A 17496-nucleotide genomic window follows, 5' to 3' on the forward strand; every position below is an offset into this window, starting at 1 on the left:
TGTGTTGAATTGACAGCTGCCTTAGTGTTGAGAAAATATGTATGCATACTTTATGTGGAAGAACAAATACTGTATTAGTATTCAGATGTTGCCTTGGTGTCACTCCCAGTTTAAGTGTGTATTAGTGAAGCCTGGTTCCATGCGAGAGATATTATAAAAGAAGACATGAGGGATTGTTTTGCGGACCAATGAAAACTGCCTTTGGGGAAATCCTATTCCAATACAGACGCGCACATGAGAAAGTAAAACCTCAGATAGGAGCAATGCAGCTGGTTTCCCTGTGGATGCAATGCACTGCAGGACGGACATGGAGGTCTCAGCACAAACCAGATGATGTACGATGATGTGAAACTAGCATGATAAGAGGTTGGAGACTAGTAGTCTGCTGTGCAAGTTCAAGTTCATCACATGTGAACTGTGTGCTAATGTGTAAGACCGACACAGAATTGTTCAATGACCACTCAAGGGTTTTAAATAGGGGTACAACAAATATTTGTGTTACAGTATATTGCAAGACCATTGCCTTCACAGAAAGAAGATCAACTGCTTGCTTGACCTTGTTCGGCAAAGGAGGGGAGGAAGAGGCTGCAAGATGACGCAATGAGGTGAATCAGACGTGAGAGTCATGTGTCATATTATAGATTTGACAATTGGTTTGCTTGGTGCAATTTCTATCTGTGGAAATAAGCCATCTCCTCTTCTACTCTTTGTGGCCTTGGCTTAATGAGAATAGATGAATGTGTGTGTGTGTGTGTCATGATGAGATATGGAGAGATTCATAGAATAATTACGAGTAAGACTAGAAGACATCTAGAGGTGGACTGCCCACGGTCTATTGTGCCTATTGTGACTGAATGACAAGTGAAGGTGAGGAAGGAATTAATCGGAATATACACAATGAAGTGAAAAGAAAAAAAAGCTAAATGATCAAGTGGCAGTACAGAGGGTGCTTGAGCTAAACTCTGCACAATTAAAACCTTCAAACATAAAGCTCTATTGAGAAATCTTTGGATTATGCAAGTTGGACATCTGTTCCCTGTTTCGGAACATCCGGATAGGGACAATAGAGTTCAACGGTCAATGTTATACATACAACTTCAGAACTTCAGAAGTGAATGTAAGTTACACTGCATCCTCTAGTGGCTGAAAACTGGCCTTAGTTTTTTTTGGGGAGTATTGTTATATTAATATATGATCTAATCAATATAACTAAGGTTATTGTTTCCCTTGTTCTATGAGCACATGCGGAGATGTTTATTTGTGGTGCTCATATTTAATCCATTAATCCCCAAACCCCATGCAGGGATAATGTGGCTCCCCTGCATCCCACAACATGCTAAACATGTTCGGAGCCTGATATTACAGTGATAGTAGATTGTGTAAAGCAGCAGTCCGCAACCTTTTCATGGACCAGTTTTGTGTAAGACAAGATTTTTTAACGGACCGGCCTTCACGCTGTGTGCGATAAATATGACGTAATAAATATGATGTAATAAAATTATACGACCAGCATAAAAACTAATATAAAGTGGATAAATATACAACTCACCATTACGCCGAATTAGTGGGAGCCCTGAGCTTGTTTCTCTTCAACGAGCCGTTGCAGAGAAACAAGCTCAGGGCTCGGCCCCATCTCGGGGTGAGACAACGACACCCGACGTGTATTCTTTATGTTAAGTCTACTCCGTAACTTAAAGCCTGTTTCACAAAGATAGGATGTTGGAAATGGAAGCAGGGGTTTCAGAGCTTTTTTGGCGATTTCAGGATACTCTGCCTGGATTTTAATCCAGAACGTACTTTTAAATTTCATTTTTGGGGTAATTTATCATGTGTCAAGCAGCTCAGATGCACAGACGAATACCAAGGGATGAATGTCCGTTACCAAGGGACCCACGGACCGGTACAGGGCTGCGGCCCGGTGGTTGGAGACCACTGGGGTAAAGCACTTGCGTTGTCCTATTGTTGTACTAAACCTGAGGATACTGTATGCATTATTCTCCTATGTTTTGCACTTAAATGCATTCTATTTACTTAGGAATTGTTTCCTTTTTTTTGCCAATACTTCTTATTTATTTATGAAGCAGTCGCACTAGCTATGTGACCTTCTGGAAAAATTACAGCATCTACTGCAACCTCAGTCAAAGTAATTGCAATTACGTGCTCAGTTCTCATTGCTTTATGTTGTCTCAATAGCTAATTTATTAATTAATCATTTTATCACTTTATCACACAGACGTTTCAAACGGCTTTACTACGATCAAAGTAAGAATACAAACATATTAATAACAGGGAATGGCATGATATTATGATAATGTGTTTTGATGCACATTTTTTGTGTGTGGAAACAGCAGAGATATAATATTGCAAACAGGTTTTAAAGACCATCTTGTAATAGGATCACACCAGCCTGAACATCAAATCGGCAATCAAGACCGACTGAGAATGAACCTTCAGGAACATGAAAACAAGTGAATTACATGCCCACTGAAGCTTCCACTAAAGGAAAAATAGGACACATTTTGGCAAATATAACTGTGTCACATTAAAGGGACTGCAACACACTCCTAAAATTAAACAAAAATATGTCTTCTCCATTGTTTTCACAGTTTGAGGCTTGACTGGCGCTGTTATATGTTGTTACTTACAATCTTGTTGTGCCCTCTACTTTTGCAATGGTTGAAAAGCAAGTAACACGTAATACCATAACAGTAATAGATGGAAACAACCATTAATATACATTTGTCTTTCTTATTTTCTGGAAATTCTGCTAAAATGTGCACTTTATTTGAATGGAATCTTGATGAATGACATGCAGGACAGGTGACGATGCATATAGGCCCCACATTGCAGCTTTGAACCAAGGACTATAATATGAGAGTGAGTCAATGTGTCACCCTAACATAATATAACATATACGTAGAATATGTATTTATCTTGCAGTGTGTAATGCTGGCTTTTCTATTAGCGCATTTGTTGTTTCTGAGAAAGAGATGATGCTCTGTGATGATACTTACTTGAAGAAAAAGGAACGTCCACAAGAGTTTATGGTATAGCTTCAGTGCTGACTAACATGCTCTCAGAGTAAAATTGGATTGCAGAGATGCTGTTTGAAGCTAAGGAGAAGCTGTTTAAAATTGGTGGTCGTAACCTCCTTCTGCATTTACAATGCAAAGAGGCCTTTGCTTGACTGCTATTGACTCTCCTAGCTTCAAAGGGATATTCTTTGCATATGCGATAAAATTAAAAATCAGTGCGAGGGAATAGGGGATGATTATGAATATTTCTTTTTCACTCTGCTAGTGAGGAGTCCTTAAAATCAAATCAAACCAAAGAAGATGGAAATGCAACAACACCATATTCAGAACCCAGTATGTGTTCATTTTTATCTTTAAAACAGAGGAGCTTTCAAACATCTTTCAAACACCGTTTTCTCTGTTGTCTTCAGGAGCTGTTTATAACCACGACTAAATATTGTTTATGCATCTAGCTACAGCTCCATGCAAAGCAATACACTACCTGATTCAGCAACTAACAGCTCCAATTCATGGGAAACTTGGTTGATTACAGTGTCATTTTATGTTCACGGCCTCTTTGAAAACAAATGTGTCCTTTGCTTTATTAGTCTCTCCAAGAAAGTGTACTTAAATTCTTACAAAAAGTAGCGAGTCAACGCTCAATCCATTTAACCCTAGAACACTAACGTCGGGTGATTTTCACCCGAGCGATTGTTGTTACGTTATTTTCGTTGTGTTGCTTTCGTCCGAGTTACGTGGGTCCTTCTGTAGCTTCATGCTGCTCACAGACGTTAGTGAAGGTAGGCGTATCATCCTTCTCCGATCACTGTTTTTTTCTACAGACACCTGTTCGGGTGATTTTCACCCAACGTTAGTGATAGTGTGACTATTTTTTCCGGATGGGTTTTAACATTGACTTTTAACATGAATTAACTTTTCCTTCACAGAACAAGACTCACATGTCCCAGGAACATGTGGACCAAATAACAAGTTCATAGCTCCTTTATTTATATTTGTAATACTTTTTTATTGACGATTCCCTAATTTTTCACCGGATTTTGAGCCTTTTTTCAGGGTCTCCCCGTGATACCTGTTTATCGTTTTATGAGAAGTTCTATAGGGTAAAATAAAAGAAGAGTACTTCAACTTGCCTTGTATTGATGTATTTGAATATATTTCGATGAGAAGTATATTTTATCAGGTACATTATATCGGGTGAAATTCACCTGACGTTAGTGATAGTGTGACTATTTTTAACGTTTGTGTTGTAGGGTTTTTAAAGACGTTTTTCACTTGATCCTGTCAATAAATGGAAGGATATACAGATAAAAAATAAAAACATGTGCTGTCCTCTCTTCATCCCTCACTCCTCTCCTCTCGGTGCATTGGTTTTGCCAAGCGCCTTAGCGTTGAGCTGCTCTCTTTTCAATACCGCTGATTAAAAATGTCTGATGCATCAACACGACTAAGCTGATTACAGATTTAGTTTCCCTGAGCAAAGGTTTCCAAAGAGGGCCGGGGAAAAAGTGAGAAAGAAGTGAGGAGTAATGGAACACACAGAGTCAAAGCGCTGTCTAATTTTTTTAAAGTGTGTGTCACTGCAAGAGCATGCTCTTCTGTATCTGTGTGAATCGCTTTGAGTATGACTGAATATGAAATGCGTCGTTTTAAGCGAGGTGAAGAGAGTGTGAGTGTTTTTTTGTGTGCAATGGCTTCTATGAGTGGAACCTGTAACAGAAGCCCTTTTATTAAGGGATGTAGAGACCATGGATATGACTTACATTGTGTTTTTTGTTCTTCTGTATCTTTAAGGCTCTCGGTGCGTCAACAGTGGCACATCAGTAATATCAACCAGATCATAGACTTGTCGCTCTCTGGTTTCATAACAACCTTCTTTTGTGAGTCTTCTTAAAAGACTGTCATGCTTTGTTCACAATCTGTCACACACCTCTGACCCTCTGGCTAAAGAGGTTTATAACAGTACGCATCAGTAAGCTCTGCTCTGAAGCTGTGCGCTCCCTGATGCCCACTCCACACTGCAAAGGACAGATGTCTCTGATGGAAAATTATTTGGAAAATATTCTGACCTATTTTAGCACAGATCTTTGCCTGATGTGTGGATGGAACAACATTCTTTGTCAAGTACCATAAAAGTCGGGTTACAAGCCGCTACTACGTTCGGTGGGTGTCCCCGCTGGTTCCCCGCTGTAGCCAGCTAGCGCTGCTGCTAGCTCTCTGCTAACTTCCACTAGCTCTTCGCTAGCTCTTGCTAGTTCCCCGACAACCACCGAAGGTAGCGGGACCAGCCTCGGCTCGACGCCCGACTCCGGCAGAGGGGACACGGGCAGTAGCAGCAGCAGCGGGGAGCTATTAGCAGCGGGGAGCTATTAGCAGCGGGGAGCTAGCAGCGGGGAGCTAGCAGCAGCGCTAGCTTGCTACAGCGGGGACAACCACCGAAGGTAGTAGCGGCTTGTAACCCGGCTTTTACGGTAAATGTGCCTTTTAATTGTTAGTCCTAAGCAATGTTTTAGTAAAACTTTGTATTGGGACTTTGTATTGGGACACGGGACATGCTGTAGAGAGTATTTTACAAGCAACCAGAAACAAGGCAGAATCCATTCTGATTGGTGTGATGCAGATTAAGGTTCAAACTTTTGTTTTATTCCCAGCTGTTACCCCACCTCAAGCATGAGATTTTGACATGTCATTGGCTTTGTTTCCCGAGTTTCACTTGGTACTGGAGACGACCCCTGGCAATAACAAAAATGACGTCCATGCTGTTGTTATGAAACGTGTCTGCATGCCGACAAAGTCAGCCTCCCATTCAGTTTAGTGTCTTGAGGCTATACATTGGCATGGCATCACAGACATGTCTTTTCAGCATTGTTTCATGTTGTCTGCTCATAAATGCTACATTGTCCAAAATGAATAAGTTGTTATTCTCTTCAAGAACACAAATCATGGAAATAATCAGGGTGAAAAGTAAATGGGACATTCTGCCCAAATCAGGCAGGATTATCAAAACGTAGAAGATAATGATTTATGCAATACATATTAAATACAAAGTGTTGTCTGTCATACAGAATGTGTTTTGTTTCTAGGCTGTGTTTATTGTGTGGGCTTTGGATAAGGGATACACAAACTGTGACAGATGGACTTTGCATGCAAGGTTACTTTTAGAAATGGAGAGAGGATTATGACTATTTTAAAGTATGTTAAGGCAGATTACACAATATATTGTAGAACAAGCAAAAAGTATAGATAATTAATTTTTAAATCAATATAATCAAAATGAATCATCTGTTCCTGATAAAACACTTGTGCAGTTGTAGAAAATGCAAGTAATCGCTTAAGTTATCTGAAGATCTATGCTATCCTTAGATTTATATTTCTTTCTTAAATCATGGGTAAACAGATATTGATCGAAGCCTGCCATTTATATGAAAATCCCATTGCAACAGTTGAAATACATATTAGCTGCTGACGTCTTTAGTTCACTTCTGGCAGCAGTATTCAATTAAAATTCAGCAAGGTCCAGCAAAGGTCTGAAACATCAAAAGAATGTCTAACTTGCGCTATGATTTAGTCCCATATGCAGGTAGCCTATTAGTTGTATCAATGTATGTGTGTCGTCAAATCAAATAAACGTTATATGTTTGTTATGTTTCAGACAGAAATGCGGACTAACCATTTTCTATAACCTGGCACATTATCCTACACATATTATGATCACGCGTAAATATATAATATTGCCGCTCACTCCTGATCTGCATGCAACCTAAAACACAAGACGGGACAAAGAAACACACACATACTGTTTACACCGCGCATCCAACAAGCGCACACAACAACACACACAAGGTGACCCTCCTGAAATATGTCTTGAATTTCATGAATCCAATGCACACACACACACACACACACACACACACACACACACACACACACACACACACACACACACACACACACACACACACACACTCACACACACACACACTCACACACACACACACACACACACACACACACACACACACACCCACAGGTTTAGATTGATATTGCATGTTTGATCATTTTCTTGGAAATAAATGCGTGTGGAATATATATGCTGGCCCATTAAATGTGGCATAAGAGTGAGTGCAGTAAACCTTGGCAAGGTCAAGAACTACACAATCTGTCAACTTAATAAGCTTTTGATATAGTTAGTAATTAATTCAGTTATTAATCAGAGTTTCAAACTGACAGTTAACTATACTTAATGAGACTGTTCTTATTAGACTACAATAATTGGTTATCATGTGTTAATATGGATGGTATCTCCAGATGATTTAATGTAAATTAAACCATATTAATCGATATAATTCTTTTTTTTTGATAATTACTAATGGCTTTTGAGAGCCATTTTAATGTATTTTTGAGTTTCTGGACCTGGATAATTATTTTATCTTTTGGTAATTGCATTAATATAATTATTGTATTGATGTTACAATTATCTTTGATATTTGCTAATAACCAGACCAGTACCCAACCCATTCCCAACAATATGTTATTATTAGCTTTATTTGTTGTTGTTTAAAACACTTAAACATATTCATCAAAAACATGAGAGAGCGGTTTGGGGGACATAAATACATGCCGTGGGTGAGAGTTGGTATAGCTACGTAGGTAAGGAGATCCACAGAGTATGAGTGATCCGCTGCGTGTGTGGATTTATTTGTGAGTCTGCCGGCAGGAAGCAATGATCAAAATATATTTTTCCAGTATTTAAAAAAAAAAAAACATCACTGTGATAAACATGCAGCAAACAACCTGGCAAGTGTTTATGTGTTACCACGTAAGAGTGAGTCAGCCAGGGTATGTGGTTGACCTTGGATAAATAATCATCTTGCGAGTTACAGGAAATAGAAGATACATTTTAAGCACTGAGGATTTACCTCACTGTCTCATCTTTCAACAGTTCACAAACAGAAAAAGCGAAAATGTGATGTTAACAATAAAAAACTTGGGACCAATGCTTGGTTAAGAACACTACTCTGTAAAGTTGCACCCGTATGTTAAAAACGGTAAGATTGTGATGTATCGGTACTCTATCAAGATAGTGCGGATCAGAGCGTACCGCTGCTCCACTCTCTGTCGTTCACCTGCATGCAGAGCGGGGCTCAAAGGGGCGGGGCTTCCAGCGCTCACACACACACAGCGCGCGCACACAGAGATCGCTGGAGACACGAGCACGAGCTTTTGAACGCCCGTCCTCGGCTTGCTGGAACAAATCTCTCCCAGTTGACATTAATGATGACGTGTAGTCCAGTAAAGCAGCAGTTTGTTGAGTTCTGTTGCACACGGTCCCCATCAGGCCATATGATGCTTGTGTCTGTTCTTTTTTTAAATATATATATTGTTTATAGTTTGAAGTTAAAAGGTTTGAAGCTGTAGTTTGAAGTCAAGTGTGTTGTATGTATTTATTTATTTATATTTATAGTATACTTTAAACAGCTAATATATTGTTCAATTTGAAGAAAAAATCGGTATCGATCGTATCGGTTCAGGCACCGTTTAGCACAGGTATCGGAAAAAACCCAAACGATACTCATCCCTAGTCGCCCCTAGGTAATTGTGCATTCACCTATCCTATGCCAACACTAACGTGTCATCCCCTTGGGAACACAAATAAGTTTAATATATAAAATGCCTGGAGAGAAATGGAGCAGTTCTGTGACTGTTTGCTCCATTTCTCCATTAACAATGTAAAAGTCTAATCTAGTAAGTTCTATATGAATTGCTATATGTAGTGGGTAGCTTTTAACAAAGTATTGCCAGGTTTCCATCTAAATGTAGTATAGCTTATACATATGGTCTAATAGCTTTTCATGCACCTAGTTTAAAAAAATGTTACACAAATAATATTTCACAAGTTAGCCAGGCACCATTATATCAATGCAGAAGAAGAGGGTGAAAGGAGATTATAAAACAAAGAGCACCAGTCAAAGCTCAATTGGTGGGAAAAAGATAGTGGAAAAAAAGAATCAATTAAAATATTGCAGTCTTATTATTGCTCTTCAGCGATCGGATGTTTTCGTCTGCCACCGTTTTTCATCTCTACAGAAGCTTCAGTGGACATTTAAGTCATCTAAAAAGTGGTGTTGGAAGTAAGCAGAATAATGTGGCAGTATAAAGCAGCGTAAAAAAGATGTTCTGAGAACATGTGTCACCACAGCTATAAGAGGACCTTGAGCATGCAGCCATAACTGGCCACACAAAATATTGCGCAACGTACACACACACACACACACACACACACACACACACACACACACACACACACACACACACACACACACACACTAATAATGTATGATGAACCTCATGATGAAACACCAGTGAATGAAATGGACATGCAGATGTAAATACAGAGGAGGAAGGCTCTCTGGACACCTTATTATAATAGAACGTGCATGCATGTGTGTGTCTGAATTCACATGTCAATTGGGTGATTGAGTGGAGGGAACAGAGAGGATTTATCAAAAGAAGCCAACAGTAATCACAAACTGCCATTCTCAGACACACTGACATTTACTGTATACACCTGCACATACACACACATGCAGACACACTCAAGCACAAATGTTGTACTAAGTCCTCCGCCGGACACAAATGTTCAAAAGAAGAACATAGAACAACAGCCCATTTATTTTCAATCTGTAAGTGACATCAACAGATAAACTGCTGTCTAGATAAATTATTTACCTTGTTTCCTTGGGCATTCCACTTTACGACTTGTTTCACCTTCAACACTGATCGATCCCATGTGGAACTGGGTCCATCTGCAATAATCAGTGAGAGACAGAGGGTAACAGATGGATAGAAGGATAGAAAGAAGGAAGAATACAAAGACAGAAGATGTAAAGACACTAAAGGGATAAAGACAGCACAACAGAATACTGCTGGCAAAGAGGCAGAAAGATAAGTTCAAGGGAAATAGGAAACAAGAATGTTTGTGCAAACTTTAATTTTTTTGCAGCATGGTAGGCACATTTAAGTGGGTGGTCCATGTATACCAAGTAGTGCAAAATGCTAGTTGATATTTTGGAGAAAATCAAATAATATATGTCCTGAGAAGAGACTGGCCAGGGGTACCAGGGCTGTTCAAATAGAAAACATTAAGGTGTATAGCAACCTCTGTATTCACACACTCCGCTCTGTGGAGTAGTGCACTGAAATGTATTTTATTACAGGGAAAATTCATCGCCTTTTATGTTAACGTCCAATCGGTGCTGATGGTAGACGTCAGCACTGAAGAAATACATTCCCCAGTCCCTACACTATTGAGAGAGCTGAGCTGCCATGCTGCATAGGTGTGCCAGCTGTGCCTACATGTACCAGGATGCATTGCAAGCTAGTTTCACTGTTACTGACCAAAGACATGCCTGATTGACATGTTAACTCATCGTTAAACACATTTCATTCAACTGGGCAAGAACCACATAAAACACACACACCCAACATGTCTTGGGTGTGTCCACAGATGTTAGAACATCTTCTCACAGTTCCATCAATTAGCAACTCTGGTTTGAATGAAATTAATCCTAAACTCTCCAAGTAAAATGTGGAAATATGCTGGCTGTATAAAATCAGTTTTATCCCCACGCTGTATCTCTATGCTGTGCCGGCAACCCGTGGGCAGCTGCCCTGCTGCAGCGGCACGTTGGCGGCTCTCGCCTTCATTGGAGGCAGAGCGTGAGATTAGGACTTGACAAAACTCTCCCCAACAATCGCCCTTCTGGTCTTGGTTGTCTTTTCCAGTTTGTCTCAAAGGATGCTCTCCAGCCCACCTCTGTCCCAGTGAGGAGGAAAACCTTCGTATTTTGTAAAGCACACATGGCTCACTTTCTTTGGGGTGTCGTCTACGACAGCATCCAAAACTGCCTACGCTGACATTCATTACAGCAGAATGATTGTGTTTCACTTGGCATTGGATGGCAAGTCTGTGTTTGCTTTCAGCAGCTCAGATTCAGGAGGGTCCCCGCCAGTTATATACTCCTCACAGCAGCTGCAGCCTCAAGCGTCCTCTCTCCAACTAAATACACCTGAATACACGTCAGCCAAAACACTGTTCAATCTAGATTGTCAAATCTGCACTTGAAACATTCCTTGTCCATGACATTCTCTGCACTCGTATTTTGGGATGCCATAATCAAGTTCTAAAGTGGACAGAGGATTATCTTTGACAAAATAGATGGGTTCTATAAAGAACTGGAACTACTGTGATCCCCACAGACGATCAAGCAGCTTGTGTGGACTGACACAAGCCCATATACCTGTTTCATTAAAGCCACTGCCAGCAGCAAAGCTGTCCTAGCAGACACCAGATTGAGGGTAATTGTCTTAAAGGGCTCAAATTGCTCAGAGAAGGACCTGTGCATCAGAAGCTTCTGCTGCATGATAAAAAGGGGCCAACAGTTGGCTTATGTCGCTTCCTGCCAAAATCTCACTATAGCCAATGACCTGTATATCTTTATGTTGGAATACAAAATACAGTATATCTATCAAACAGAGGCTGGTAGAGGGACAGCACTTAATTGATCAAACAAGACAGTGGGTCAATGCATCCAGCATGGCTAAATGGTTGGCATTTTTTTGATGTGTATGGTAGGTTCTTGCTGGACTGCAATAGTCTTATGGTGTTTAAGGTGGTGAAAGAGATTACTGAAACATCCATGTATATACATGTTGTAATACCTATTTGGGCTTACATACACAGGACAAACTATTACATGTAAAACTCATGGAGGACTTCTAACTTACACAGGCTATGCCTCGACTGGTATCTATGGGTAATACTCTCCTCCCAAATACAACAACTAATCTTTAGTCTGTCAGGATCAGCTTGGTTGGGTTGATGTTATGTCCTAAATGTGCGTGCATTCTTTGGGCTCCACCCACTATGCTCATAGTGTCAAGTAGAGGGCGAAGCCTGTGCGACTTAGAACGAAGGTCGCATAACCAGGTCACATAAGCACAGGAAAAACCCTCCACCAAGGGTGCCCCACTGCTTCTACACTGCTCGCTGAAGCAGTGTAAGATAGTTTGGCAGCAGACTGGGCAGCCTTACATACATGGGGTCGGCACGTATTCGGGTAGGCACATCCTTAACGGCTAGCTAGGCTTATGCTAATTTGTAGTGGCCGACTGTGTACTTGTAGGAGAGGGGAGACCGGTAGAGATCTCTGCGTGTGTTCATAGAACAAGTATTACTATATTGTAACCTCTATATCATTATTGCTGATCTGGATAATGCAATTACAAAAACACAGAAGAAAGGATTTATTACTCCACAGCTTCACTTATTATCTCTCTTATAATCACACTTTTGCCATGATAAACCTGAGAGAGTATTTATGTCGTGCAACATTTCCAGGAACAGGATGATACCTGAGATTAGTTTCCGGACAATACATATATGTATTTGCACTATATAATGAATACAGCTACTCTTAAAAGACATGGTCCGGCTGCAACAGATGAATTACGCTGTTTGAAGAAAAGAGAAAGAGCGCCTGCTGCTCCAGTGCTTCCATCAGGGAAGACGTTGGCAGGTTGCTGTTGAAGCACACAGCTGGGGCTGCTGACTAGCAACCACACATGGTAGGTTAGCCCTTCCCAGATGGAGATTGACAGTCTGATATCATGGGAGGATATATTTTTGATTCTCTTATTAGGATACTCTGATCTTCAGAAACATCATAAAACAACCATGCTTAACTTGATCACGACACCAATCTGTTCAACTGTTGCGATGGCAACTCGCAGTTAGTATTTCGTCTTTGGTACAAATTCAATTATGGAGCGGTCCAGACCTGTTTTAAAGAGACAGTGTCTTTCTCCACATTGTAAAAAAAACCATTATCATCAGATGCCAACTAAGTCAAAGTGTTTTTTTAAGATTTCATAATTCTTATTGGCATATTTTGGCAAAGCAACCTTTACATTTCAGTCGTTGTTAGACTAGTCCTTGAGATAACACACCCTTTATGACAACAACAATTAATTGGATTGAGATGAAAGAACATATCCATATCCTCCTGATAAAGGTACATAGTGTAAACATGGCTCTCCTCAAAACCTACATTAGACTGACCTCACTGTTGTCAAGTCAAACCTGTAAATCTGCAAAATATGTCACTGCGACAGTCTGCACAAATCCCACACAGACAAAGATATGAGGATCATCTCGTTACAATAAGCAATAATTGCTTGTATTAAAAGTTTTCAAGTGATAGAAGAGGACCCTTTATGAGAATTTGAACATTTCCGTCATTTTTGTTAGACTGCAGGAATAACATATTGCAGACAAAAGCAATTGCCTCAATGAAGACGTGGTCACATACACACATACACAGAAACTATTCATCACAAGTGGTTGCCAGGGTAATATGGGTCACTGCTCCCTCAGCTGTGTCGTCACTTCTGAAAAGCTGAAGGAGAGAGAGACTGAGATATGGAGAGAGAGAGAAATGAGAACAATAAAAGAACAGATGGGATCAAGAAGCAGTGGAGGTGGTGGAGAGCCTTGGCACGGGCAACTTTACCTGAGGACATGCCTGTTTTCTTTTTTCTTCCTGGAACACATTGGTTGTATGGCCTCTCAAGTTGTGTTTCAATGTGGCTTTGAAGTTATTTTACTCTCGCTATTTAATGGGTCCTGTTGCTACACCATGGCTGACTTTAAATTCTTCACAATACACCACTTGTAAGTGGAGCAGAGGGGCTGTGTGGAACATAGCCCATTCTCTGAACTTAGCCATGGCAATGTCGTCTTCAAGATAAAAGAAGACCCTCATGTCTAGATCCCGCAGTTGCTGAAGCACCGTATCCATACCATTGCTGAAGGTGCGGGCAACCAGGACATAGCCAAACGACAGTCTGAATACTGGTATCCCCGGAAGGTGCAACGCAAGAATATTGTCTTTTTTTAAAGCCATCTCAACCTGAAAGTATGCAACTTGAAGTTGGTGGTGAACCACTTGATGGAACATCTTGCACAGGTTTAGGGTGTGAAGATACGACACAGGTCTGAAATCTCCTGTCTTCTTGGGAACCCGGAAGTGTGCAGATTAAAACCCTTTTTTAAAGGCTGGACCTTAGGAGATTGACATACAAAATTAGAGCCCGAGATGAGGTCCATGAACTGTGTCCAATCCCTCCCGCTTCCTGTCTGGAGATCGCTATCTCCCATCAGCTAGCTAGCTAAAACTGCAAAACACTAGCAACAGAACAAAAAACACCACAGGGTGATAATATCGCAGATGTGGCTGGCTATATATCACCAGCATGGTCTGTGTTTTTTGTCAGTTTTAGCTAGCTATATAGTTAGCTAAACTACTCCGCTCCTCCAGACATTAGATGGAGGTTATTGATCTATGTCTGTCGCTGTTTCTCTGTGAGTTTTTTAAACTTTACCTTTGTCTACAACTATTTTCAGGACTTGAAAGTAGCCCTTGTTCCCACCCCAAATTGATCAGTTGGAACAGCTGTAAATAGCACAAAACATACGCATTATTGCTGCAGTATTGAACCGGCCTCCAGCGGTCTGTCCTCCCACCTGGAAAGCACATCGATGTGTGACGTCATCTGCAAAGAACCGGTATGGCTTACATGGAATGTGAGAAAAAGGGAATACAAGGCAAGCAACTGATATAAATAACACAGCGTGTGTGGAGGCTGTGACACAGACAATAATGGGCAGAATTTACTCAAAATAATACTATAAAATAATTATATATTATGAGTTAACTTGCCTGATAATGACATGTGGCTGTACAATACCTTTGTAGTATTTCACTCTGAAGCTGCAATCTTGCGTCACTGTTTTGAACTTGAAGTTATTATTTGTGGAGATGTATAAAATTCCAAAACAACAAGAAATGTTTTACTAAATTAATTATTCAAAGAGTCTTTTGGGAAAGAGCCCCTGTGGACTTTCACTGTAAATGCATTTGTTTTTCTGTATACTTAATACTTCATGTGTGAGGAAATACAAAATACTCAAAGTGAAACGCTGTCAATCCAAACAGTTCAGTATAATCACGCGCACACCCACCCGTTCAGGTATGTATGTTGTTTGCACGTTCATATCATTCAGACGCCTATCTTTAATTCTTCAATTGTTGTATAATTAAAAGCATCCCCCTTTCTCCTGATAATGGCTTGATCAAGGTGCATATCTCACTGGCCTGTTGAAATGGATTAAACCCACAATGGAAATCTGCCGTCATTCTCAATATCCTGCTAAACAAGCAGGCAGGCAGGCTGATGGGTGGATAAAGGAGCAGAATGAAATGCCAGAGAAAGTTATCCTGGCTCTTTTAATAGACAGATACTCAGAATGAAGTACACAGGAAGTGCAACTCATGTATAAAAGCCTAATTAAGTCAGATAGTGAGATATTTAGGCTAATACAAAATGAGACGTCTATGTAAACACAAGCAGTGGAGAAGTGGGAGGACATTATTTTTGTGTAATGAAACACCTTGTTGGCTCTTCTCCCAACAAGCTAAGATGTTCAACTCAATAGTAGTAATAATTGCTGGCACAGCAACATGATTATTCAGGTAACTGGACGAACACAAATAAATAGGCCTACAAACAGGGACTGAAAAACAGCAGCACAGGTTTAGCAGCTGCTGAACGGATCACAGAAGACACAAAATATCCCACGTTTCAAATAAGAATTGGTGATTGCTTGGATAAAAGTGACTTTATTCCACAAGAGGAGCAGCACATGCATAATGTTTTCTGTCAAGACACTGTGGAACGAAATCAGCTTCTACCTTCTCTTCTCCAGTCCGATGCTTGTTTGCAATTAAACCTTAAATGATGTTGCCAAGACATGTATGTAAGGAAACTTGCATCAATATTTCTTTGTCTTCCCACATAATTGTTTTGTGAGGACCTTGAGGGCAGCATGTTGGTTGTTGTCTTCTTGACTGACTTCTCATTGGACTTTTGTGAACAAATATTACATCCTGATCGAGATTTAAAAACTTGTTTGAGCATTATGTTAATTACATGCAGTACCTTTTTGTTTTGCAGCAGAACCAAGACGCATCGCAGGTGCAAAGGTAGCAAAAAATAATGGATCCTGTCCACCCAGTTAGTATTCACCCAGGCAATGGTATAAATAACAATGCCGCTGAGGTCACACCCAGGATTCCCCTACGTCAAGAGATTACGACTGATACGATGGAGAGTGTTACTCATACCGAGACATCTAACAGTGAGATTTCCCTAATGAGCCAGTTTGTACTTGAACCCACTGAAGTATTGCCGTGGATCCACAGCCCCCCAAGGGAAACATACGGTTCCTTTGAAGAGCACGAGAGATGCTGATTATCATGTGACACAGCGACCTCCTCTCTTTTGATCACTTTATCCTTGTACCTGTGTCTGTGCGTAAGCGTGTCTGTTGTGGTACAGTATAGGCCTATCTAAGAACCCTTCACGTGTTACTTACATTTCACATAGTGTAGTTCCAATCAATCCACACTCATTTTGTCTGCTACTGCATGACTCAAACATTTTCTTTCAATTTCTCAAAGGTAAACATATGGGGTAAATGGACCGGACCGCTCAAACGCATCATTAGTTTTGGTGTCTGTGAGGCTAGATGGTTTTATTTTAAGAGGACCATGCGTTCACCCCACTGGCCTTCAGGCTCAATGTAGCTCCTAAAGGACCAAGTTAGAAGAAACCCCTAAAAATATTAGATGCAAAGTCCTAACTTTTAGACTCCTTAGTCAAATAGTAATTCAGGCCGCATTGGAGCATCAAACAAATCGTTAACTTAGAGGTAGTTTAGAAGGCTCCCAAGTGACTAAAAATTAATCATTATCAGTTTGCAGAGCTCTCCACTTCTGGGCCAATAAACAAACTGAGTTGTTTTACTTTTGTTTGTATATGGAAATACAGTGACAGAGATTATTAGTTATACCCAAATAGAGTACATATATCTGGCAACATAATTCAAGTTATAATTCCAGCTCTTGTATATTGATTTTTATTTAATTGCATGTCCACTGAAACACCAGTTAAGACACAGAGCTGTTTAAAACAATGTAGAGTGTGTGTGTGTGTGTGTGTGTGTGTGTGTGTGTGTGTGTGTGTGTGTGTGTGTGTGTGTGTGTGTATGTGTGTGTGTGTGTGTGTGTGTGTGTGTGTGTGTGTGTGTGTGTGTGTGTGTGTGTGTGTGTGTGTGTACATTATATTCATGAAATTCAAGACATATTTCAGGAGGGTCACCTTTCTTCATATGGATGTACAGACACGCACACATACACACAATCAGCCACACCCAAAAATGTACAAACTCACACTCCAGTCCAACATTTCCAATAAATCCACTTTCAAGGCACAAATGGAAATTTTAGAAGCGATCAGCATTTTGCTGCCTGGCTGAAATAAATGAGGAAGACCATAAATAGTC

Source organism: Taurulus bubalis (assembly GCF_910589615.1).
Source record: "Taurulus bubalis genome assembly, chromosome: 10".
NCBI classification, from domain to species: Eukaryota; Metazoa; Chordata; class Actinopteri; order Perciformes; family Cottidae; genus Taurulus; species Taurulus bubalis.